The following is a 16,537-nucleotide window of genomic DNA, read 5'->3' on the forward strand; positions in this document are numbered from 1 at the left end:
CGCATTAAGGAGGCAAGAAATTGCACTAATTAACTTTTGACGAGGCATACCTGTTAATTAAAAAGCAGTCCAGGTGACTACCTCATGAAGGTGGTTAAGATAATGCCAATAATGTACAAAGAGTCATCAAGGTAAACGGTGGATACTTCGAAGAGTCTAAAATATGAAACGTGTTGGGATTTTTTTTTAAGGGGGATTGCTATGGGTAAGAGAATGGTTTATAAATGATCCACATGGCATGATGTTTTTAAGGGAGCTCATAAGGAGTTAAGCTTTCCCCTGCCTCCGTTTAAAACCCTTGCATTGAAGATGAAGTTGCTCGACCTTGCCACATGCTGTGCTTTGGTGAATTGATTCCACTGCAGTAATGTGCACTGCATTAATGTTGTGACTTAGAGTGTGTGTGTGTTTCAACACAGAATGGGAAGGCTAACTGAAGCAAAACGACGTGCATGCTTTCCTTATACACACACCCAGTTCACACGCTACTCTCCACTCCTGACGCGCCGGAATGTGTCTGAGATCAAACTGCTCACAGACAGGGATTAATAGGCTGCATGATGAACCAACTTGGATTATTTCCCCATAGCTGTCATGCATGAGACATGAGTTGACTCATAACCCCAGCAGCAGCGCCGCCGCTTCCGCCTTTCACTTCAACGTGAACGCGTACAACATCTGGCCGCGCGCCACGGAACTGCTGGAACGGTTTAGCGGCGCACGGCACGCGCTGAGGTTCTGGAAAAGGCGCACGCACGCGCGCTCGCTCGCTCACAGAGTCACGTTGCTCTCTCTCTCTCTCTCTCTCTCTCTCTCCTGTGCACGCGCTCAGTTCCTGCTTCAGTCTCCGGTCCCGGTGTGTGTGTGTGTGTTTCAGCGTCCCGCCGCGACCTGTGAAGGAATCCGTGAATGGAGCGGAACTAAGAGTTGGACATGAAACACGTATGAAGACAAGAAGTGGACACTGAATGAGACATCCCGAGGTCATGCGAAAACATGGGTGAGTTTGTTTTTCTTAATGACCAACCAACAAACAAACAAACAAACAAACAAACAAACAAACAAACAAATAAACAAACAGTCCTGAAATTCATCCGACATCACGAGCTGGATCATTTGTAGCCTGGAAATGTAATTAGTTTTATTTTTATTTATCCACCTTAAATTATAGTATTAAATCTGTTAAATGTAGATTAGTGGTGCTTTGTAAATAAATAAACACTTTTGAGTGTTCTTTGGTGAACACAGTTCTCCAGTATTTCAAAAACATACAACACGTTTATTTCCACGGGTTTCGGTGTGTGTGTGTGTGTGTGTGTGTGTGTGTGCGCTCCTCATGGAGAAGAACTCATATCCATCATCACATAGGGACCCGGTGCTTATTGAACCTATGAGTTTATTTCACTAAACTGCAGCACTGGACAGCGCGAGCACGTCAATCATATCACGCATGCGCGCTGTTTATTATCAATGCGTCTTGTCTAATTAGATAATAATCATGTAATAGGCAGTTCTGTGAGTTTTGTGCAAGAAAAGAAACGTGTTGTACCCCCCCCACACACACACTCAGTCAGTGTTCAGGTCCTGATCTGAAACACAGCATCACACTTGGAAAGTAAATGAATGCATGCATGATTTCCTAAAACATCCTGTCTTATTAATGACTGAGCTCGTGATACAAGCTGTATCCTGATTAAAGATCTGTGTTTGGTGCGTTGTCTTCATGCAGTGGTCCATCAGATATCAGAGAGAGAGAGAGAGAGTGTGTGTGTTCAGGTTCACATGTCTCATGCATGCCACAAAAATTATCCATGGGTTATAATTATTTGTGATTCAACCACATCCTCATGGGATGTCAATACTGACATAACTATCGCGCTCATGATGAACAAACGATATCGTAGGTCTTGTCTTTATTTGCAAATTCAGGCAAAACCATTAAAGCCTGACTCAGTGCATGGAGCCACCAAGGCTCACCCTCCCCCTCCCCCCCCCCCCTCCCCCCGAAAAATGTCCATTTCTTATTGCTGGCTGTTCCAAGAGTAATGAGACTCAAGCTCATCTGATTAACTGCCCTTTCATCTGCACCACTTAATGAAGTGGAATTGTTTTTAAGTTGCAACTTCATTGCCAAAGTCTGGCAGGATTAATTTGAAAGTGTGCTGACATTTTGTCAGTGGTTGTTCTTGGAGTGGGCTAGAGAGAGAGAGAGGATGAAGATCTGGAGAATAATGGAAAAGCAAGTCCTTGAGATAGTAGAAGGAATCAGCAATAAATAGATAGAGAAAGAGACAGGAAGGTGGTGCAAATGGTGGATGATGCAAATAACCAGGTGCAGAGGTGTATGTGATCGTGCGTATTTATTCAATAGGAAGATGTTATCCAGGATTAACCCGTTTCCTCTGCTTGTTCTCATTGATTCACATTGATCATCTCCGTGACAGGCTATAACATTCTGTTTCCTGACAAAAAACCCCTTTCTGACCCAATTTAAACGGGTTTCTTTTTAAAAGTGCTGTGTAACAAAATAAAACATGATCCTGTTTTATCACAGGGATCAATTGTGTGTGCTGGATTCTGTATCTTGAATTTTCATTCGGGCTTTCATCAGGAAATTAAGACTAGAAGGTCATACAAAATGCCTTGTTAATCTGGTTTTCAACACTCAGGTAGTATGTGTAATGTACGGAATCCAATATTTGACAGTGCATGTACACACACACACACACACACACACACACACACACACAAACACAGAAAGCGCAGCCTACTGCAGCTTTGACGTATTTTCTGCACAACGTCATCAGGCAGGACCTGAGCTCATAATATCATTCCTCTATGGGTAAGTAAGAGAGGTTTTTTTTCATACACAAGAGTTTCGGTTCATATATTAACGATGGAGTCAGCAGAAGATTTTTCCATCTGTATAAATTTGAGTTTATATACTATGCAGTGGTTAGCACTGTCACCTCACAGCAAAGAGGTTCTGGGTTTGGACCTCACGGCTGACGGGAGCCTTTCTGTATGGAGTTTGCATGTTCTCCCCATGTCGCCACGGGTTTCATCCAGGTGCTCCGGTTTCCCCCACAGTCCAAAGACATGCAGTTAGGTTAACTGGCTACTCTAAATTGCCCGTAGGTGTGAATGTGTGTGTGAGTGTGCAGAAAGGAACTGGCCACCTTACTGCTGCAATTCTGGCCAAGTCAACCAAACATGGTTCGCCTTAAGCCTGGATCGGGTTCCACAGTGACGACGATGATGACTCAAATATCTACTTCAAGGAAAACTAGTCTCTGTGGCAAAAAAAAAAAAAAATGTGGACCACCAGCATCCAGCCAATCAGAATAAACTGTTTTCTGAGATGAAAAAAAAAAAACACACATGATGGAAACTACAGCTGTCCAAGTAACCGTAACAGTGCGACATCTCTACTTGCCTGTCAATCATTTCAATTAGAAAGCTCCTCTTGCACTGGAATTCAGGCATTCTGAACTTTAACACATTTTGAGGGTGTTGCTTTTGGAGAAGACATTGATTTGTGGAATGGTATTTGCTTAGATTATGAGTTTCAAAACTTGAAATAACCTCTGAAGAATACGGATGCTACCTTTAAACGAAACTCCCTAGAATTTCTCTCACCATCCCAAAACGTGACAGTAACACTCTCAGAAAATAAAGTACATTGTTGTACCTTTAGGGGTACATTGGCTTGTCGCTGGGGCAGTACCCTCTAAGGTACTTATCTGTACCCTTTATATGCTGCTTGGGAACATATATGTACCTTTTTGATGCTAAAAAGGGCGGCACGGTGGTGTAGTGGTTAGCGCTGTTGCCTCACAGCAAGAAGGTCCGGGTTCGAGCCCCGTGGCCGGCGAGGAACTTTCTGTGCGGAGTTTGCATGTTCTCCCCGTGTCCGCGTGGGTTTCCTCTGGGTGCGCCGGTTTCCCCCACAGTCCAAAGACATGCAGGTTAGGTTAACTGGTGACTCTAAATTGAGCGTAGGTGTGAATGTGAGTGTGAATGGTTGTCTGTGTCTATGTGTCAGCCCTGTGATGACCTGGCGACTTGTCCAGGGTGTACCCCGCCTTTCGCCCGTAGTCAGCTGGGATAGGCTCCAGCTTGCCTGCGACACTGTAGAAGGATAAAGTGGCTAGAGATAATGAGATGAGATGAGATGATGCTAAAAAGCAGAGGTGGATAAAGTACCCAACTTCATTACTTAAGTCAAAGTACAGATCCCACTGGTGAAATGTTACTCCAAAACAAGTGAAAGTTGTCCAGTCAAATTTTTTACTTAAGTTAAAATACTGAAGTATTTGCTTTTAAAAAATACTTAAGTATTAAAAGTACATTTTCTGTCAACACATTGTTGTATTATTGCCACAACGCTCATGCCTCTGAAGCAACCGACTGGATTTACTGACTCGCTTGTAGAACCTGTAGAATAAACACCTTTAATCACAGATAAACACAGATTTCTACATTCTGTTTATTTGGTAAGATTATGCTAAAACATATTTCTGAAACGACTTCAGATAAGTTAACATTATTAGTAAACAATTAAAATGAAACAAATCTTTAATCCTTTTAGAAAACTGAAACATGGGTTCATGGGCCATGGGTGTGTGCATTCCCCAGAAGAACCGCCTCCTTCCATTCTGCCATCAACTGATTGTGTTCAAATAATGTTGCTGAGAAATCACTGAATTTGAATTTATACAGTCTGTGAACATGAAGTGACCCTAGTGATTACTGATTGTTTTTTTCCCACAGGTGACATTGAGAAAGTCTATCATGTTTTAGAAACGAAAAGAAAAAACATCCACTTTCAAAGCTGCTTCATAGTAATGAGTAATGAGGACCTTGATAGAAATGTAGTGGAGTGAAAAGTGTGATATTTGTCTTTCAAATGTCGTGAAGTTAAAGACATAAGTTTCCCAAAAAAATAAAAAATACTCAAGTAAGGTACAGATACTCAAAAAGTATACTTAAGTACAATACTCAAGTAAGTGTACTTTGTTACTGTTTACCTCTGCTAAAAAGGTACACATAGTTACCTTAAGGTCTAATAATGAGCCGTAGGAGGTACATTAGTGTAGATTGTACCTTGGGGTCAGAAATGGACTCCTACTGTTTCTGACAGTAGGTGACTGGCGTTCCATCATGGGTGTATTCCTGCCTCAGTCCAGTGTTCTCAGGTTAGTCTCTGGATTCTCAGTGAACCTGACCCAATAAAGAGGTTTCTGAAAAGGAATGAATGAATGAATGAATGAATGATCGAGCCACACAGGCACAGAGAGATGACCATTTATTTCATGTTTCATTTCTGCTGCTTTATCAGGAACATCATCCTGCTCTTGTAATGTTTTTGTTCTGCTTGACTCCATCAGAGACTTTGACTGGGGACCTGAGATCTTGACTTTCTGCTGGATCGCTCATAAATATTAACGGGTAGCTTATTGCAAGCATTAGAGCTTGTCAGTGGCTCAGGGGTGAGCCCACTTGCTGATCTGTCAGGACTGATTTGACTTGTCACTGCAAATGGAAGGAGGCTTCAGAATATCTTTCTTGAGGAAGTTGTCACTGCTTGTTCAGTCCTGAATGTGTGTGATTACTGACAATAAAACGAAATTGACTTTGGTCCTTCTTTGTCGTGGTGCATTTACTAGTATTGTAGGCTTTTTTGATACTGTATGTAGTTGATTGTTTGATATGAAACACACATTCAAACTGGGTATTAAGTGCCCGATTGATTGAAGATAGCATATCAGGATTTGCATCTACACATGGACTAATCTATGCACAGTACCAGAATTGCATACAGAATGAATCTACAATTGGATAAGAATGTCATCAAATCTCCAAAGATCAGGCTGATTTGGACTGTAAGCTTGTTTATAGTCTAACAGCCCCTCATCTGCATAGTTAATACCGGCAGTTGCTCATATGTCTGTGCTGGCTCACCTAAATGTCTCAATCAAGCTAGCATTCTTGTTCAACATGCACACCAGCACAAATATTCATGCATGCACTGCCTCTGAATGTGTAAGTAAATATTTGTTTTGCATGCACCAGGGAGCTCTTTTGCTTTCTCTCCCATCAGTTTGTCTGGTTGTGTGGCTGCGACCTGGCAGCTCCTCCCTTTAACATAGCTGCAGAGGCAAGCTGTGGAAAACAGCCAACCTGTCTGTCATGGTGGTCCATCTCCGAGGAGCAGAGCTGCATTCTTTCTCCGAGTGCGATCACTCAGAGAAGTCTCTTTGGTCTTTGACTCCCTACCTACAGGTGGAGAAACACAGACGCTATCCTGTATGCCTGATCCATGCTCACATCAATACTGCTTCGGCTTAACACATGACAGCTAACAGGGGCCAGGACAAAAAAGGAACAGTGCCAGAAATTGCTCTGCAAAGCAAAAGGAAGAGGATCTGTGTCCATGTTCGAGATTACCTATGGCAGGCTTTGCAGGTGTGCATAAAGTCTGTTGGCACCATGTTTCCGCAGGTCTGAAACATGCTGAGATTATTCAACTCCCTTGGGGTTGTGTTTACAGCTCTGCGTAAGGGATTTAGTCCATTAGGAAATTAAATAGCAGCATGTGCCAACTAGCATGTGGTGTTTAATTGGTGTTTAAGCCGATACTGCACTGTTGGCCTCCATCTCTTTTCTCACTTTGGCTTTATCTGTTGCATTCGCTAACACACACACACACACACGCACACACACACACACACACACACACACACACACACACACACACACACACATGGGGAGGGCAGATGCCACCTTTTACTGCTTTTCTGTCCTAATTCATTGTTTCCACTTGTGTTAAAGGTGAACGTATACAGCAACATGATATTTTAGCTTGTAAAATGTAATGGAACAGCAGTTGGAATTGTCTTGTTCTGTGGTTAGTACATGAGTTATTGTTTGGACTACAGCTACAACCCCAAACATTCCAGCTTCACACTTTGCAATGTTCCATCAAAAAACATTTCCATACAAAGGCCTGGAAATACACGACACGGAATCGCAGGTCTCAGACCTGTCATGACTCACGCCTGCTTTCTGTCTATCCATCACGTGTGTTCCGACGGGAAACTGGGAAAAGAGTGGCAACCTTGAGCTGACTGTATGATATATAAATATATTATGCGCTTCCATTCCAGTCATCATGACATCACTTGTAAAACATGTGCGCTGTCTGAGTCCCCAATAAGCTGTTATGCAGTGGAGGTAAGGAAGACAGGGGGAGAGAGTGTGTGCTGTTATAGCAGTTACTGTTACCACCCTGAAGTTGATTATTTTCCAGTAATAGCATGTTCTAAAGTGTTTTATTCCTCTTATACCACAGCAAGTGATTTTTTTTTAATTTTATAAAGAATGACATCATACATTTTATCAATTTGTTATATTTAATGTACAGCATCTTCAGTCCAAATTGGTTTCTGTTAACACTTCCATTATTACAGCTATAAACAAAAATTTATGCACTCACCGGCCACTGGCAGGAGTGGAACCTAATGTGGTCATCTGCTGTTGCATGCTGAGATGCTTTTCTGCTCACCACGGTTGTAACGAGTTGCTATGAGTTACTATATCCTTCCTGGCAGCTTGAACCAATCTGGCAATTTTTCCATGTTTGTTTCCACCCACAGAACTGTCGCTCACTCAATGTTTTTTGTTTTCCGTACCATTCTGTGTAAACTCTAGAGACTGCTGTGTGTGAAAACCCCAGGAGATCAGCGGTTTCTGAAATACTCAAACTAGTCCATCTGGCTCAAACCAACACAGTGAAAGTCACACTCTGAGATCACAATTTTTCCCATTCTAATGTTTGAACATTGTGAACATTAACTGAAGCTCTTGATTTGTATCTGCATGATTTTCTGCATTGTGCTGCTGTCAAGGGATCGGCTGATTAGAGAACTGTATAAAACAGCAGGTGGATGATTGGGTGTTCCTAATAAAGTGGCCAGTGGGTGGAGCTTTTCCTCTCTTTTTTTCTTTCTCTTGAAGCTAATTATTAGAAAAAGATTGCCGCTCATTACATAACTGAGAAAATGCAAAGCATAAAGTCCTCTGTCTTGAAGAAAGAGTTTCCCCACAGAAATCTTAGAGGAATGGTTTACATATAAGTGCAGACACTGACAAAAGTCTTTGTTTATAAATGTTAAACATCAGCTTTCTGAAAGAGCTCATCATCTATAGTCACTTTATCCTGTTCTACAGGGTCACAGGCAAGCTGGAACCTATCCCAGCTGACTACAGGCGAAAGGCGGGGTACACCCTGGACAAGTCATCACAGGGCTGACACATAGACAACCATTCACACTCAATTTAGATTCACCAGTTAACCTAACCTGCATGTCTTTGGACTGGGGGGGAAAACTACACGGACAACATGCAAACTCCATACAGAAAGGCCCTCGCCGGCTATGGGGCTCAAACCCGGACCTTCTTGCTGTGAGGCAACAGCGCTAACCACTACACCACCATACCGTCCCCTCTCTGAAGATATATAGATAAATTATGTCAGAATTTTTCTCACCTTTAATATGAAATTCCAAAGTATACAAATTAAGTGAAAAACTATCAGATACTTTTTTAGGTGAAAAAAGAAAAGTAAAAACTTACAGTTACTGAGTTGCTCAAGTGTGCACACCCTTAAACTAATACTTTGTTGGCACAGCTTTTGGTTTTATTACACCACTCAGGCTACGTTTACATTAGACCGTATCTGTCTCGTTTTCTTCGCGGATGCACTGTCCGTTTACATTAAACCGCCTGGAAACGCCGGGAAACGGGAATCCGCCAGCGTCCACGTATTCAATCCAGATCGTGTCAGCTCCGGTGCTGTGTAAACATTGAGAATACGCAGATATGCTGTGCTGAGCTCTAGCTGGCGTCTCATTGGACAACGTCACTGTGACATCCACCTTCCTGATTTGCTGGCGTTGGTCATGTGATGCGACTGCTGAAAAACGGCGCGGACTTCCGCCTTGTATCACCTTTCATTAAAGAGTATAAAAGTATGAAAATACTGCAAATACTGATGCAAATACTGCCCATTGTGTAGTTATGATTGTCTTTAGGCTTGCCATCCTTCCACTTGCAAGTGGTAAGTGATATGCACTGAGATCACACACACAGCGGCTCAGTCCCGAATCACAGCTTGTGCACTTCACTCGCACACTGTGTGAGCTGCGCAGGGCCGGAGTGCGCACCCTCCAGAGGGCACTCGCTGTTCAGGGCGGAGTGATTTGGAGCGCAGGATGCCTGCGGAGCCGAGCGTATCCGTGTATTGGCGTTGCTGTGTGCACGCAAATCGTGTATTGGTGTTGCTGTGTGCACGCTAATCGTTTTAAAAACGTTAATCTGATGATCCGCTGATACGGTCTAATGTAAACATGGGCTCAGTGTTTTTGAGTAAGGGTCTACCAGTGTGGCACACCTTTTAATTATTATTATGCAATATTTTGCCAAGCCAAGGCCTGGCAGGTATGCCAGCAGATGAAAAAGATATGGAAGTCATCAATGAGGAGAGAATTAAAGATCAGATTTTCCAAGCCAAACCACAGTAGAATCCATTCTCCTGTATGGGTCGGAAACATGAAGCATACCTAAAGCACTTGTGAAGTACATTGATGGCTGTTATACAAACGTGCTACAAATGGCGTTCTACAGGAGCTGGTTTGACAAGATCAACAAAAAAATAATCTATGGAAACTTACCCAGAGCTATCCAAAAGAGGAGGAAGAAGCTCGCAGGCCATATAAGATGACATGACGACCTACTGGTGCACAAGCTGCTGTCCTGGGACCTGAAGCATGGACAGCGAGGACATGAGCATCCCCACCTTCCATTCCTTGACATGCTTTACAGGGACACCGAACTTGACAGTGTTGCTGAGGTAGAGAGCCTGATACTAGACAGACATGTGTCTTCATCGGACGATAAATGAATGAATGAACCCTTTATTATCACTGTTACCAGTGAAATTGACCATCAACCTGTCCTTACAGAGGGGGAACAGGACAGGAAGACAGGGATAAAAGAAAAAGAAACACAGTAGTAACATGAGGAAAGATGAGGAAAAAAGAACCCCCCCCCCGTGCTCCTATCAGGAGTACAGTGTGGGAGCATTTAAAAACCTCCGCACAAGCACACAATAACACAAGTACACTTTAAAACACGGGACTTGAGGGGGGGAAAGGAGGGGGCAATCAGGGGTGGGGGGAGGGGGTAGGAGAGGAGGGGAGGAGAGGAGGTAGAGGTAACCCAGTGCAAGCAAGCAGCCGTCCACTCCTGCAGCCATGAGGGCGCTGGTCACGCACCCGCTTGTCACACTGGGGGTGAAAAAAAAGCCACCCTAAATAAGTAAGTAATATTTTCTCACTCTTTCTTCCAAAAACATTCTAGAGCCATCAAATTGTAAGGGCATCTCCTGTGTACAGCTTGTTTCAGGTCACCCCAAAGAGTTTTAGTTGGATTCAGATCTAAAAAAGCCATTCCTTTGTTATCCCCTGCCTAAATGAAGTTTAGCGGGGGATATAGAAACGGCTTCTGTCCGTCTGGTCACGTTTTTGTTTCCGGGCCATATCTTTAAAACTACTGAAGATATCTTCATGAAACTTTGTATAAATATCAAGTAACATGTGAACTGGTGCCTTTTGCTATTTTTGATTTTTGAGAAAAAAGTATTTTTCGAATTTTTACATTAATAAATAGATTTTGACTTCGTTTCTAAGAGCAATGCTTGTTTCAGGAGCATATATCCAAAACTATTCATGATACGGATTTGAAACTTGGTATACATGTTAACAAGGTGATGTCGATGTGCCTTTTCATACTAAGAAATTTGAGACATTTCCATAGAAACAATTTCAGACTTAGTTTCTCAGGTTAGTCTTAGGGGTAGGTTTTGTTTCCGGAGCAGAACTTGAAAACTATGAGTGGTATGGTCTTGAAAGTTGGTATATGTGTTGATTAAGTAATGTATATGCGCCTTTTGATACTAAGAAATATGAGAAGTTTAAATTTTCAGCTCACCTGGACCAAAGGTCCAGTGGGCTTATGCCATGGGCTGCTGAGGTTAGTGTAAAGAGGTAGGGTTGGTTTCCTGCAACAGAACTTGAATGTGACAAGTAATATCTTGAAACTTGGTATATAGTTGGTATATAGGACAGGGGATAGAGATGACTGATTTGGATGTATGATTTGGGTCATTGTCATGCGGAAAAGTGAAATTCCTCAGCTTACTAGCAGATGCTTTAGAATGTTTTGTACTCGAGGTGTTTGGTATTTCTCGTTATTCATGATTCCTTTCACCTTGATAAAAGCCCCAGTTCTGGCAGAAGAAAAGCAGCTGTAAAGCATGATGCTGCCACCACCATGCGTCACTTTGGTTATGGTTTTCTTTTGGTGATGTGCATTTGTAATTTTTTTACACCAAACATATCTTTTGGAATTATGGATTTATTATACCTTTTGGGATTGTTCTCATGAGACCTTAACATGGGTGATTTAGTTGGGCTTTGATGTTCTTTTTGTGAGAAAAGGCTTCTGTCTAACCACACTAACCTGTAGCACCAGACGTGTGAAGAATACAAGATTGTTGACACATGCAGAGAGTAATTAGTACTTGCCAGATATCCCTGTAGCTTCTTCAATTTTGCTGCAGGCCTCTTGGCAGCCTCCCTGGTAGTTTTTTGTCTTTTTCTTTTGTAAAATTTGAAGGGGCATCCTGTTCTTGGAAATGTCAGTGTGGTGCTCCATTTTCTCCACTTGTTGTTCATGGCCTTCACAGTGCTCCATAGTACATCTAACATTTTGGAAATTCTTTTTCTAATTGATACCTTTCAAGAAGTGAGACACCATACACGTTTTGTCAGCTCTTTGCGGCTCATGGTTTCAGTTATCAGATAAAACCAAGATGTCAAGAAAATCCTACAGAAACAGCTGGTCTTTATTTGGGGTGGATCAGAATAATTTCATTGATGACAGCTGCATGATAATCTTTTTTGAACATGAACTTGTATGTGATCGGTTCATTCAGAACACAGCCAAATCCCCAGTTAGAAAAGGGTGTGTACACTTAAGGCCTCTGCATGCTCTTGCGACAAGGCTTTCGCAGATAGCTTTTCGCAGACAGTTGTAATTTATCGTTGAGCGGGGAGTAATAGGCGTGCGCGATGTTATTCACCGCCACAACACAAGGGGGCGCGAAGTCGCGAAATCGCTAGGAGTAGTTGGTGGGTGTGGTTAGTGGAGTGTTTATCCTCCGGTTGCTTATAATGACTAGAACTGGAGTCGTATAGATGTACGTACTTCCTCACTTTCTCGATCAACCGCTCTTCGTGCTGCTCCATCTTCGCTCGTGTTTTTAAAAATGGCGGTCGTGAAAACAAACCAAACCGGGAAAGTAGGGAAGCAGAAGTGCGTGTACAGCGGATGTAGAGTGGACCAATCAGAGCCCTCTTGTCTGCGAGGCTTCTGCGGTGGTCACAATTTTTGGGAGGTGCGCGCAGAGCGTCTGCGAAGGTGGGGGGGGCTATCTGCGAGGACTGGGTTGTCAGCATAAATTGGCCTTTATGCAGCCAGGTTCTTGTAACTCTTTAATTTGTCCTATTTCCCCCTAAAATATATCTGATTATTTTTCATTTAATTTTTATACTGTAATTTCACACTGAGTGTGGAAAAAGTTCTGACTTATTGGGTTTATCTTAGTTTCTTTTTTTTTACATCAGAAAAAACTGCCATTTTAACAGGGTTGCGTCATTTTTTTTATATCCACTGTATTTTTTTTATTCTGCATATTGTCAGGTTGTTAAAGTGGGCATTCATGTCCCAGTAAAAGCATTGTTATGATAGAAATGGTTATGTATTTGAAAGAATATATTAATATAAACCTGTGATTTGCCTTATAGATGGCACTACTGTGGGTGGCATGGTGGTGTAGTGGTTAGCACTGTCGCCTCGCAGCAAGAAGGTTCTGGGTTTAAGCCCAATGGCCGACGGGGGCCTTTCTGTGTGGAGTTTGCATGTTCTTCTGTGTTTATGTGGGTTTCCTCTGAGTGCTCCGGTTTCCGCCACAGTCCAAAGGTTAGGTTAATTGGTGGCTCTATATTGACCATAGGTGTGAATGTGAGTGTGAATGGTTGTATGTCTCTGTGTGTCAGCCCTGTGATGATCTGGCCACTTGTCCAGGGTGTACCCCGCCTCTCGCCCATAGTCAGCTGGGATAGGCTCCAGCTTGCCCGCAACCCTGCACAGGATAAGTGGTTACAGATAATGGATGGATGGATGGATGGATGGCACTACTGTCAGAGTTACTGGTATAGAAAATTAATCAAGACCCTCTGACAAATCAGAATTAAGTGTTTACCAGTACTATAGCAGCAACAACTCATGAGGGAAACCATAGTCATGGTTAGAGACACAGCTTTGGGACCAAAAGGTCACTGGTTCAATTCCCTGGACTAGCAAGAATGGCTGAAGTGCTCTTGAGCACTGCATCTAACCCCAGGCTGCTCTTGGTACATCTTTGTTGCCCTGGATAAGAGCGTCTGCTAAAGACCAGTAATGTAATCTACAGCAGCTCATCCATGGGAACAACCCCACCATATGTAACAGCTGTTCTAATAAATCTTCATGAAGTCCTTCTTCTCAACTCCATATATTTCCAATTCCATTGAAATACAAATTACCTCTTTTTAATTACTAGAGATTTAAATAATATTACTTTCTGACAGATATTTAACAGTTATTCCACAAAATCGAGTCGTACATGACCTGATAGCTGACGAGTCATGTAGCACCGAGTTGGCTATAAGCCATGTATGACGAGATTGAGTGGAATAACTGCTTTATTCTTTCCACATTTATTGGATTTTGAGAAACAGAGCATTTTTATTTTTTGCAAATTCGATAAATAAAATTTTTATACAAAACATCCGGCAAAATCATTTCCGGTTAGAATGTAAACAAACCGGTGAAATGACAGTAGCAATTTGTGAAAAATGCAATAATAATAATGTTTGAAAATAAAAAAATATATATGTTATTAGCATCAAATACTTTTATTCCATATTTTGTTGCTTTTTTATTTTGGGGTTTTGTTTTCAAGTAAAGTTTTTATTTCATTCTCGGTTGAGTCAACAACATGCTCTGCCATTTTGTTTTTCTCTACTCACAGTATATGAGCTGATAGCCTAGTAGTAGAGTAGCCAATCAGCGTGCACGATTGCTCATATCCAGTGAATGTGGATAGAATAAAAGCTGATATTCAGTTGATTTGCTCACCTTTCTAGAGGCCATGCAGCCTTGTGGTAATATGCTTCCTACCCCATTTGGCTCCAGAGAGTGACGATTGCTCCTAGTTATGAAAAATTGGAACCGCAACAAGGACTAATTGAGACCAATTGGGGCAGAAATCACACTGTCCCATTCTCACTCCATGATGTGTGTGAGAGATGGGAAACACACCTGCTGTACCAAGCACAATTAATCAAAGGTACATAACGCTAAAACGATTCGAAATGAGCGACTATGCTGGATGACTGTATGTTGTTAAATGTCAACTGCCTATTATGGGGTTACGCTAAACATTGACTTGATCACAGCCTGTAGCAGAAGTCAAGTGTGAAAGCCCCTTGACTTAATTTTGTTTGAGGCAATGTCATTTTTAATGCCATCCTTCACCACCGAAATCTGTGGTCGTAAACCACTGTTGCACTGTGATATAACAGTGTTCAAGCACTGCTACTTTTGTGTGTATGTTTAAGATGGAATGGATTTGTAAGTCAATAGCGAATGTGTTGAACAAACTGAGGGCAGGTTTCAATACCGAAAGGGGCTGATGGGATTTTCTTGGCTTACCGTGTGTGACAAGGGATTAAAGTATAGTAGAAAAGGCTAAAATATTGACCCAAGCGATGGATGATGTTTGTGTGTGTGTGTTAATTTGATAGATATGTGTTTGATGCAGAACACACTCACTGAGACATTTTCTTTTGCCTCATACAGATGCTGTACTGTTTTGGCTCACTGAAAGGCTCCAGCTGTGACTGGTTTGGGTCAGGAGGAACAACACAGGCATAATTTATGATTTACTAAATTTATGATTTACAAGTATTATCTTGAGACGTTGGTTATTGAAGAAAATACGAGAGATTTTTTAGGTTGACTCACCATGGAGTGTCAGTTAAGTGTTGATTCAATTAAATGCACTTTAAGCATGTAACTGGCTATGTATTTTAGGATCTGTAGTCATGGTTGAATCCTTTCCCTTGCTGGCAGACAGTTCACTATTTCAAGTGACCATGATTTAGTGGTGTTGGCCAAACTCTCAAATTCAGTTGTCGTGTACACAATCATACATAGTACGGCATGCAGTGAAACACTTATTACAATGCTCCGTAAATAGTGAAGATAGTTGGGTGGGGGGTGGGGGTAGTAAAAAAGAAAGGGGGTAAAATAGAATGTAATAAATAGAATAAAAAAAATTAAATTGCAGTGATAGAGTGCTCTGCAGAATATACACAATATACAGAATATATTTATTCTATCCACATTCACTGGATATGAGCAATTGTGCGCTCTGATTGGCTACTCTACTACAAGGCTATCAGCTCATATACCGTGAGTAGAGAAAAACAAAATGGCGGAGCGTGTTGCTGAACCAACCGAGGATGAAATAAAAACTCTACTCGAAAACAAAATCCCAAAAAAGGCAAAAAAAAAGCAATAAAATATAGACTAAAAGTATTTGATGGCAAGAACACATTTTTTTATTTTCCAAGAATTATTATTATTATAGCATTTTTCACACATTGCTGCTGTCATTTAGCCGGTTTGTTTACATTCTAAGCAGAAATTATTTTGTCAGTGTTTTGTATAAAATTTTTATTTATCGAATTTGCAAAAAATAAAAATACTCCATTTCTCAAAATCCGGTGAATGCGGATAGAATAAAACAATTATTCCACTCAAACTCGTCATACATGGCTTATAGCTGAGTCGGTGCTACGTGCCTCGTCGGCTATCAGCTCATGTACGACTTGATTTCAGGGAATAACTGTTAAATATAGCTCTGCAATATACACAATATACACTGCAGAATATACTTATACAGAAGAAAAAAAATATATTGCACTAAAGAAAAAAATTAAATAGAAATATATATCACTGTAACGAATGAAAATTGAAATATATATTGCACTGTAATGAAGTTGTAGTGTAATGAACCATTGTACTTTCTGAATAGTTCACAATATTTTTACCCATAATACTTGATAAATCAGGTACAGTTGATGAACACTGAGTTCCACCTCATGAGTTCTTTTCAGAAGTTCTTTTGATTTTTGCTTGAGGAGTGTTGCCATGTTTGTATATTTTTAATTCAAGTAAAATAATTTATGCACACCAAAATGCTAACCTGACCTCAAAATCATTATAAATTCTCCTTAAATGATTTACTCTGGTTATTTCTGAGAAGACAACATGTAGGAAACCCTGTTGGATATTACTGTCACTG

General features: G+C 41.4%; 1 protein-coding gene across 3 annotated transcripts in view; it reads left to right on the forward strand.

Annotated features, from left to right (window-relative positions):
• The first annotated feature begins 692 nt into the window (after positions 1 to 692).
• The window catches only part of htr2cl1 (5-hydroxytryptamine (serotonin) receptor 2C, G protein-coupled-like 1), a 363,746-nt gene continuing 347,901 nt past the window's right edge, over positions 693 to 16,537 (forward strand). For all 3 annotated transcript variants that reach the window (XM_060930678.1, XM_060930800.1, XM_060930858.1), the window contains exon 1: positions 693 to 1,000. The gene's annotated coding sequence lies outside the window, so the exon portion shown is untranslated. The remainder of the gene's footprint in view (positions 1,001 to 16,537) is intronic.

This window comes from Neoarius graeffei, chromosome 1 (assembly GCF_027579695.1).
Source record: "Neoarius graeffei isolate fNeoGra1 chromosome 1, fNeoGra1.pri, whole genome shotgun sequence".
Taxonomy (NCBI): Eukaryota; Metazoa; Chordata; class Actinopteri; order Siluriformes; family Ariidae; genus Neoarius; species Neoarius graeffei.